Source organism: Notolabrus celidotus, chromosome 22, assembly GCF_009762535.1.
Source record: "Notolabrus celidotus isolate fNotCel1 chromosome 22, fNotCel1.pri, whole genome shotgun sequence".
NCBI classification, from domain to species: Eukaryota; Metazoa; Chordata; class Actinopteri; order Labriformes; family Labridae; genus Notolabrus; species Notolabrus celidotus.
The window spans coordinates 14,139,788-14,150,285 of NC_048293.1; the positions used below are offsets into that span (position 1 = coordinate 14,139,788).

Below are 10,498 nucleotides of genomic sequence, written 5' to 3' on the forward strand. Positions count from 1 at the left end.
ACCATGCAGCCGAATCACATCTATCAGCCAAGAATAAGAGCTGTACTTTTATTGAAATAAATTGCGCTCTGCAATCTTCAGATAAGATCAGGGTTGGTGGAAGCTTTGGTTTGTTTTCTATGACAAATGTTGAGGTGCAAGCCACCAGTAATTTATAATATATAATGTAATGAAACTTGGAAAGAAAACAGCATAACAAGGTTGTACTTCATCACCCTGTCATTATGGAGTGGATTAAGTAAGATAACTGATCCAGTATTGTTTCTTCAAACCTCAAAGTGCTCCCCATGCAGAATACCCAGTCTTGTTTCTTCAGGGACAATCTCAGCACTGTACCGACTCATGTTTATCTAAGGAAGAGGTAAATTACTAAATGAATAAAAACAGTATGACATCTGAGTAGAAAAATACATGATGATAGACACGTCTATTATCGAGAGCTGTTAACAAAACTATAAAGCCATCAAATGTCCTTCAACTGCTTCTACTTAGCTGTGCTGACCATCGAGATAAGATAATCTAGAGAAATCATTTAGGCTCGGATAATAAGACTTGCATGTCAGACCTCGATATAAGCACGTCCTGCGTGGGATGTTTACATATTGCAGAAAAAAAAATGTTGGCTTACTGTCTTGCACATTTTGTTCTGCACCACTTTTTTGGAAATGAACTGAAGCTGTGGGAGATTTCATAATAGGCAAATTGGGAATGGAATGGAAGGGTGTACTCCATCTTCATAAACAGACAAGTTTCTGTTTGTTGTTAGTGGATCGATCCAGAATATTTTAAGCCTCTCTCTGGAAATAAACATAGTTTATGTTGTTCTTACAAAACAACAAAGACAGATGCAGCCATTGATAAAACCCAGAAAAGGTCAGGCTAATATTAGAAGCCATGATGGTTGAATTCCTGTTAGTCTAACTACTGTTTCCCGCCACCTTGTTGTTTTCCTCATACCAGTTGATCGTGTGTGATGAGGAGTTTAGTATTCTCTGGCTGTGATTGTTTGCAGAAGGCCCAACCATCTGTCCACCATTTAGCATGAAAGAATGATCCCATGTTAGCAGCAAGGAGTCAGATCTACTTATTGGATCACTGCGTCATCCTTTATGATGATGGATAGTTCTGTATAGGGTCACTCTTTTATGGATGAATTGATCAAAAATGCACTCAGTGTGCATCCGAGTCCAAGCCACATCTGGAGGCAACCTGAGGGCTGTTAATCACCAAACTAAACAGCAAATAGCTCAATCTCCTTGTCACAAACACCCAGGACCTCTTTAAGTTGCATAACAGCCTTTGTTGTGTCATCTTATAGCTTAGCAGAAAAACGGAAAATGGAAGGTTTAGAAATTTAAGCGGTAATAACTACAGCGTGTCTGTGATTTCTTATTGAAAACATAAGTGTTACATACTGTATTTACTTGAATTTTCCATGCAAAACCTCCTTGGAAATTTTTTGCTGATTTAATTTTGCTTTGCCGCAAAAATCTTGCAGTTGCATTCTTAAGTGACTGCAACAAGATCACATTCAATGGAAAAATGTCTCCACCGCAGTCCATAGACAATGCTGGATATCTAGCAATATACATATGTCCTTGTGGAGCAGTTGGCCCGTTAAACAAAGGATAAAGACCCTGACGTGATGACGGCGGTCTGGAAGGGACGACCTTACAAAGAGGGGGATTCCACCAGGAAGAAACAAAAAGCGAAAGGGTGGATGCAACATATCAACGGCCAATCTGCATGATTATTATGACAGAGTAATGGCAGAAGTAACCCTGAACATGCAGTGTATTTGATTGTATTCACTGTTTCACAGCTTGGACAGTCAGCCATGGGCCTTCTTCCCTGTTCTTCAGGTTTGTCCAAATGCAGCAAACAAATCAAAGGCCCATCCCTCCTCTGTCTATCAGGCAAGTGCAGGAAAAAATGATTTTCTTTGACTGACCTCACACTGAAATTTGGATACGTTTAGAGCATTCTGTTTTACTTCTATGCTTCCATAGAAATCTGTAAATGCTTTCTTTGTTTCATTATCACCGCATGACTCTTATCTTTGACAAACTGCTCCCAAACACCCCGTGTGATTTCTCCTGCTGAAGGATCACACAAATTAGTCTTTCTTTGAAATTACTCACAGAGCAGACCATGCTAATCATCATGTAAACAAATCTGTGAGGTCATGTGCTCAGAAAATTGGAAGAAGCAATAGGTCACATGCTTTGAAGGTGTAGTTAAAAATATAGATTGTTTACATGTTGCTCTCTGATACTCTGGGGCAGCAGCGTGGTGAACCCATGTCAGGGGTTCCTCTACTGAGTCTTGTTCCAGCCAGTCACCATAAAAAGATAAATATACAGACGGATCCTCACATAGCTCACATCCACAGCAAAGCAAACACTCTCTGCCATGTCCGTGGCCTCTCTCATGTCCTCACTTGTCTCTGGTCTTTAAAGTCCTCCCCAGAGTGTCCTGGATGGTATCCTCATCATCCCGTTGTGTGGCTGACACCCTTGAACAGGAAGGGACTCCTGCCATGACCCACAATGCTAACAGAGAAAGCAGAGAGAAGCCTGGACCGGTTACATCATATCCTCTTCAGGCTGTCCTGCACCTGGAACCTGATAACTTTATGACAGAGGAAAAGATTTGTGAAAGAATATCATGTTTTGTAGCTTTTCCTCATGGTAACACACATTAAATCCAACTTTTTAATGCTGCAATGACCGTCAAGGGGAGTCATGTGAAGCTGCTATTCATGAGAACATAGCTGAAATGAAATCAAGCTGAAAACATGCAGGCTCTTTTTCAAAGGGTTTAGGCGGCAGGCTGCCATTATCTAAACTGAGAGCCGGGCACGTTTTGTGGAAGCAGCAGCTGATAGGATGCAGTCTGAACAGAGCCTCACCCTGTTCCCCTCTCTCTCACAGGGGTAGGTGGTCTCTGCTGCACCGACCATCCTTTGGCAGAGATCACTGCACTGGACAGGAACACGCTTCCCCTCAATCAGCAGTTTCCAGCAGGTGTTCTCTACGTTCCTTTTTTTCATTCACATATCTCCAACTCTCTGGCTCCTGGCAGGAAATTTAACAGTATGTTGTATGAGGTGTGTGCCAGCCTACTTACACTCACCGGCATCTCTGAGCCAAGCAAAACCTGCACATGTGAAATTCTGCACAACTTGTCTTTGATGCTTCAGTCAAAGTATTTTTCTCTCCACACATTTGACTTCACAGCACAGAGGTGAAGGTGACATTTGGATCTGCACTGTAAACACATTGCAAGCTGGCTGTCGTTGATCTGTACACGAGAAGAGATGGCACATGTGCGGAGCAGATGTGGCTACTATTGTTGTGGCTGTGGACCTCATCATTAAAACCTCATCCGCTAACAAGAGAAAGTATGAATGGATGAATTCCCCTTTGAGTTGATCAAATCTGCATTGGCTTTTAGCTGAAAAAGATGACTCAAAGAACATTGTTGTGGCCTGGCTTATACAACAGATGAACAAAGCGGCTCGTTCAGTAATACTAGGCCCCAGGTGTTGTGGTTTTGTGTGGGCGGATACTCCAGGTCCAGCTACTTTATTAGGTTCAGGCATAGCAGGAGGGTAAGTTACAAACATCAGACTTGTTAATAAAGGTTTGAAATTGAAAGTGATTACGGTTAAATACACTCTTAAATAGAAAGTTGCGGTCTATCATACCCCTCAAAAGTCTTTCCTTGCTTAAATAATTTACAAATTAGCAACAGAAGCTAGACGGTGCCACATACTCAGCATCCTGGCTCTGTCCATATAGATTTATCCACCATTATGAGCACTCTGTTGTGCAGGATTTGCTTGGAGACAGAGCTGAGGATCAGTCCGGCGGCCTTGAGCTCTTTGCTGGCTTGCAGCGGCCGTGGTTGGAAAGAACGCCAATGCCAGGCTCGTTGTTGCCCAGTGCCAGCCAGTCCTTGGCACAGTTCAAGGCCCTCAGCGTGGCAAGCATCCCATAAAGTCTTGCTTATTTTTTCTGTTCTGATTAATGACAGTGACTTCAGTGTTGACCTTTTGGCCTTATGTTTGGACTGGTTGGCATTTCATCACATTGGAAGAACGAAAGTGTCGTAAAGCACCCAGTTCTCCGTGGTTGAGGGGCTGTAAGCATGTACAGTTAAAGGGACAATTTGACATGGGGAAGTTTATGAGCTGACAGAGACAAGATGTAGAGTCTACAGCCAGACTCACAGCACTGTGAGGCTGTTTTTAGACACAGCAGTGATTCAAACTGCCCTTTAGAATGCCAATACATTCATATTTGTCAAGTATATAAATACGTTTACCTTTTTATTTCACTGTGTTAGCATACTAACATTTGCTATTAGCACTAAAAACACTGTACAGCTGAGACTGATGGGAATGCCATTAGCTGTGTCTGTGTGGTGATAAACCAAAGCACTGGGTAAATTTAGATGTTGACCTGATGAAAAAGTTTTTCATTCAACTTCAGTAGACATCATTTTTGTACCAACTTTCAAGACTGGTAGCTAAAAAGTTGCAAGCCCATCTGATGTATTGAGATATTTGACAGCATAAGTGACAACTTTGACCTGCTGTTAATGCTACATGTTACATAAGCTTAGTATCAGAGTCACAAGGAGTCATCCTCTGGGGAAAACAAACGTCCAAAGTCCAAAGTTCTGACCAGACTTAGATATTTTAGCTGGCCAACAGTGATACCTAGGGCCTGTCACACTGAATTAGACCCAAACTCAGGGGAAAACAGGCACTCGAAACAAAGGATCAAAAGTTCATCAAATGCCAAAAAGGTTTGGTACACAAGGTCAATTAGATCAGGCAGAGGTATCCAAAAAAAACAGCAGCAAAGGCAAAATACAAAAACACAGGGAAGAGCAAGAAGGCTAAACATGAGACAGATTGCTAGACCCCTTACAAATGGTACAAGACGTACTGGCACTGAACGGAGGGAACACTGAGACAATACTCATGGGGAGTGGAGGCAATGAGACACAGGTAAGACACATTAGGGTAATCACATACGGGAAAACACAGGAGAGCAGCAAGTGACGTGATCGGTAACGAGAGAGACAAAAGTAAATAAAAAATATAACAGGAAACACAAGACATGAAACATGAGGGAAGGAATTAAAACAAGTTAACTGTCTGGGAGCCTGGCCTAACCAGAAACATATCTGTGAATCGTACTCTTACAGACAGACATCCGGATGAATCCCATTTGACAGCCTATTCATACCTGCGATGAAGACAGCCATAATGGTGGAGCGGCAAAAGGCTGTGTCAAACACTTGGACATCCTACACAGAGGCCCTGTCGTTACAGAGGAAATACAAGGACTGAAATGTTTGCCGACACACCAAATGTAATACAGCTGCACATCCCAGCAGGACAACCAACCCCATGAATCAACAGCCTCACTCCGGCGTCATATATAACAAAGACAGCCATCAGCAGCGGGACACTTAATCTCCACGCTTGCAGTTTTCCATGATCGCTCGCTCGCTGTTAGCCGTAAGCTTCTGCTTGTGTCTGACCTCAGCTGTATACATGGACGTTTATATCATTTTCAAAACAAAACATGTGTTGGCAGCCATGTTTCTGTTAGAGGAATGTGTTTTAATGAGGCCTTTCATCTCTCTGTGTGTGGCGGCTTGTGTATGTTGTGTAAGATGGAGTTGTAGCATCCCAGCTCGGGTGTTGAGAGCTAGGTCTCAGCACAGTCCACTCACAGAGGACTGATAAGACGATAGAGGAAGAATCTGTGAAATAGAAAAAGATGGGGAGAAAATCTCTTTAATCAGTGGATGAATCCCCTCTATACATTCTTTGGCTTTTCTTTCGCCAGACCATTGTCATCACTGGGATGTAATTTTTTTCACAGCTGTTTCCCTCTTGGTTACAGAACAGCACTGTCACCAGTCATAGAGGCAGCCTGTGAAGACCCTGATAGGACAACTCAAAAAGACAACTGAGGACGAGAATCCCCCTAGAGCCAAGCATTCAAAGTAGTGGTCAACCACTGTTGAAAAAAAACCCTCTTTCATGTGCTGTGATCATTCTGGAGGAAGACTTTGCATGCTCACACACACATTCCTGATGTTCGCATGTGTTTGGGCTGAGGTTTGAAGAATCTTTCCAGTAATATGAAGTCAGGACTCTTGACAGTGAACATTTAACCTCCTGGGGAGAACTTCAGTCCAGACCCACGGCTGGAGAGATGCTCTCCTGTCCTGCTTCAACCCTGATTGAGATTGGCCTCCAAATCGGCCTGATCATCAGAGATGATGAATACCTGCAGCCAATCCAGTTGGCAGTTAATCAGCAGCATCCAATCAGGTAATGAGGACCTGCATGTTGGAATGGGAAGCAGACAACCAAACGGCTGTTTTTCAGTGGGAAGGATGGAGAGAAGTTATGTTCTGGAGATATTTGAAGCTACGTTTGTGTAGTCTGCCCTGTGAGGATCGTTGTCTGCAGACATCTTTGATCAGATGGATCCGAGGCAGGGTGTCTGACTCAGAGATGGGAAATGAAGCACTGCATTTTCGATTATATGAATGCTTTGCTTCAGGATAAACCACCCATAAACTGGCGCCCCCTGGAACTTGGCAATTCTGAACCCCGAAAACTGAGCTGTAGTCAGGTCTGGAGATGTTTACAGAAGAGTACACGGAAAATTTGTCGGAAAAACATGTTTTCCCAGGGAATTAGCAAGATGAATTAACAAATATGCACAGTATTGTTGTTGAGTGATCTCCTGAAAGGTTCTCTTGGGATGGACGGCTGTTTCCAGCGTGGTACATTAGCCTGAGAGAGCGCCAGAGGATGACTTTCTGATTTGTGGTCCCTCTTTAGCAGGCATTCCTGGGGGAAATTTGAGAGAGACCATTATGCAAATCCACAGGTGCATGCCAAGACCGAATAACTGGACTCCTGCCTCCAAGTACTTCAAGATGCCTCTCTGCCTTTCCCTGATAGTGTTCAGACCACAGTGTGAGGACACACGCCAGGAACATGTGGGTGTAGCATGGAGGGCCATGGGGCCTGCGTGTCCACAGCTTTCAAGGAAAGCAATTAACAGAACTTTCAACTTTTGGGGTCCTTGATCAGACACTGTATGACTCATGCTGCAAATATTTGGCTGTGTCAGAGGTGATTCCTATCACATCTTGTGCTGATAGGACTGTCAGTTATGCCACTGTCTGCTTATGTGGAGAGGAAAAGGATCCCTTGTTTCCCAGTTCATTATTATCACATTCCATACACAGCGGAGCACCCAAAAGATTGATTTCATTACGCTTTTAGCTGACGTGAAAGCAGCAGATTCGAGTGAGCTTTGTTTATTTTCCTGTGATCGTGAGGTATGTAGTGTATGTGAGAGGAAATGAGAAATGTCTGTAATGGAAGGGGTTCAATTTGGCGGCTCTCTGTGTAGAAGACTGAAAGTGTGGAGGGTCAGACAAACTCAGGGAAGCTCCTCATCATCCACCGCTGTTAAACTGTCCCTGGAGATGACAGCAGGAGTAGAGTGTGGCCTCTTTTCAAGTTGTATGTAGAGCTACTGCCCCCTTGTGTGTGAAATATGCACTCTGAAGGCCCAGGATGAAGTGAAACTCCTACAGTCGTGTTCAACTAAGGTCTTTATAGTTATAAAATGGTGAAAAAAGCAAGCTAGAAAAATCAATCAAATAATACATTCTCAGATTTTAACTAAACTTGATATTTACTTTATCAATTGAGGAGGTTCAAGAAGTAAATATATATGTATTTGGCAAAACAGATGATATGAAGCTTGTGTCATAATGTCAAAAAATGTGTTTTATGTATCCAAGGTTCAAGGTTCCCTTTGTTGTCATTCAGTCACATTTAAAAACATGAAGGAACGAAACAGATTACTCAGGTCCAGCAGCATACAGAAAATATAAAAACGAGTTTAAAACCAGCGAGAAAGTACATTAATGTGTGCATGCAGTCACAGCTACATCCTACATCATGCATTACTTTTCTTGACCATCTACATGGGCTGTCTATAAATACATACTACAGTTTTTTATTGTTCAGACACATAGTTGAGCACAAAGACTCAAAAGTGCACTTAATTGATATTCCTGAAGTGTCCAGTAGGGTGTAGCCAAGCAGTAACCTCCAACAGCGAGAATTGAAGCCAATGCAGAAGTGTTAAAAACTGCAGTTCTTTGAGTGTCCGCTTGAGGCTGGCTCTGGAATTATCGGAAACCACATAAACACCAATTCAAAAGAGCTGGGGTCTCATTTATAAACATTGCTTACGCACAAAACAGGGCCTGAAAGTGGCGTACGCCAGTTTTTATGCCAAGTTTGGGATTTATAAAAACAAACTTTTTGGTTGACGCTTTTCAAAAAACACTCATCCTCCTTTTGCTCTGTGTAGCAGAACTCAAAAGCAGATGTGTGGCTAAAAACTTTGGCTGCTCTTTCTCAGCCATTGTTTAACTGTGTTGTACAACCTGCTTGGTGAAAGTCTACGGTCACACTCACACTGTGCTTGAATAAGGTAAACAGGGAAGCGGGTCGTCCGGCAGGTCATCCTATCAGCCTTGCAGCTGACACAGACTATGGACTTTTCTCAACTCAGTGTTCGAGCATTATGTGTGTTACTCGCTATCAAAATGCTTTTTTATATAATTGTTTTAATAAATGTCTCCAAAACACTTCCTACTCCAGCTTTAGTAGCCTGGTTAGGACTGCATTTTTAAGGCCTTTCGATTCTCATGAAACCTTCAGTGAAAATATGGCAAATACCTGTTCATAATCAAATGTCAGAAAGGAATTTGTTCATTAGCTGCCACTCCATGACATTGTTTTATTCGGCTTCGTTCAGTGTGTTTGCTTGGACACAAAAAAATGTGAACTGCTTGTAAATTCCGCTCTCTTGAGAGTTCAGACCTTCTGGTTGTAATCTGAATCACTCAGGAATGGAAACTAGTTACATGCCTGAAAATGCAAATAGATGGAGTGGGGAGTGATAGGCATGTCAATTGTAATATTGGATTTAACACCTGGTCATAAACCTTTAAGCAGAGACAACAAGAGAGTGACAGAGGTTTAAGTGATTGCCTCAGATTTCCTGCAGAGTTTATGAGCTCAGATTAGAGAAGCTGTGAAGTGAGCATGAATCTCTTCAGCTGCTGAAAGTGATGGATGGATGCAGAAACAAATAGACCATAGGGGTACATGTTTTAGAAGGGTGTAGTATTTGGCAGGAAACTGATACTCTGATGAATGAACGTATATAGATGTAAGGCATCTTGTTATGTTATGTTGTGTTAGCCGGCTGCTGATGTTAGCTCCTATGCGTCTGCCCCTTGGGCCCACATGTCCATATGATGGAAATGTCAGCTGACAAGAAAAGCTTCTGCAGCACAGCGTTAACGTGTCCTGACTTTGATGTCCTTCCTTAAAGCAAACATTACATTCTGCTTATTACTGTGTTTGTACGCTGCACATTTACAATATGAGAGACATCTTTCTGCCTAGTACAGCAAGTCTTTTCTATAAGTCATGAGAACAGTCAGGATGTCCAGCCAGAGGTCTTAGAACAAGATCAGATAAACAACATTACCTCTATTCTTGTGGCTGTGTAACAACAGTCGTGACATGTGTATGGAGCCTTGGCTTACACCATTCAAGTTGGGTGTTATAACCACTGAGATGCCATGTAGGCTGACACCTCTTATCGGTAATTAGATGTCCATGACATTTTCGTACAGCAATCCATGTACCCCTGATGTCTCTGAATATATTTGTGGATCAGCTTGCTCTACCTTTTGTGTTACAAGGATATAGACTTCTGAGGTTTTGGGTGAAAGGTTTGGCAATCATAGGACAGACTGCAGAATATAACAATGTACATACTCATCCCCCCCAAGATGATGAACAAAATTGTTTTGAATTGAATGTGATGGAAGCTCCCTGAAGCTGGGAGAAAAAAGATACAAGAAATATATTTTAAAAAACACACAGGGCTAATCATTAAATCAATCAATCAAAGACTCCAAATCAAGACAGGATAAGATCCAGATCCATTTTACAGGCAGGACTCAGTCTGATCTCATCTTAATCCACCATGAGCAGAGCATTTTACAGCATTTAGCAAGTTACAGTGGCAAGGACAAACTTCCTTTAACAGGCAGAAACATCCAGCAGAACCAGACTCATGTTAGACACACATCTGCTGAGACTGAGTTGGGGTTGGAAAGAGGGATAGAGGGAGATGAAGAGAGAAAGGTGATAGTAGTGAGACAGCAGGCCGTCGTAGGAACCTACAAGACAAGGGAACTCAGGGACTCCAAAAAAGGCCAATGGTAGTAAATTCATGTAAACTACAATACAAGCCATCCCCTAGTTGAGATTTGAAAGTGTATAAAGTGTTGTTTAGTCTTAAGGCTCGACAGTGTTAGTGATGCACCACAAATAAAAGAGGAGAGTAGAAAC

At 42.4% G+C, this 10,498-nt stretch overlaps 1 long non-coding RNA gene across 2 annotated transcripts; it reads right to left on the reverse strand.

Moving 5' to 3' along the window:
• Positions 1-235: 235 nt before the first annotated feature.
• On the reverse strand, positions 236-5,514 carry LOC117806642. Of its 2 annotated transcripts, XR_004629716.1 has the most exons (5): positions 5,423-5,514; positions 5,262-5,335; positions 2,912-3,077; positions 2,441-2,631; positions 236-350 (listed from the first exon to the last, which is right to left on the reverse strand). It is a non-coding gene; the product is annotated as an uncharacterized LOC117806642 (long non-coding RNA). The 2 variants fall into 2 exon arrangements; XR_004629715.1 differs by lacking the exon at positions 236-350 and having other exon boundaries at positions 1,628-2,631.
• Between the last annotated feature and the right edge of the window lie 4,984 nt (positions 5,515-10,498).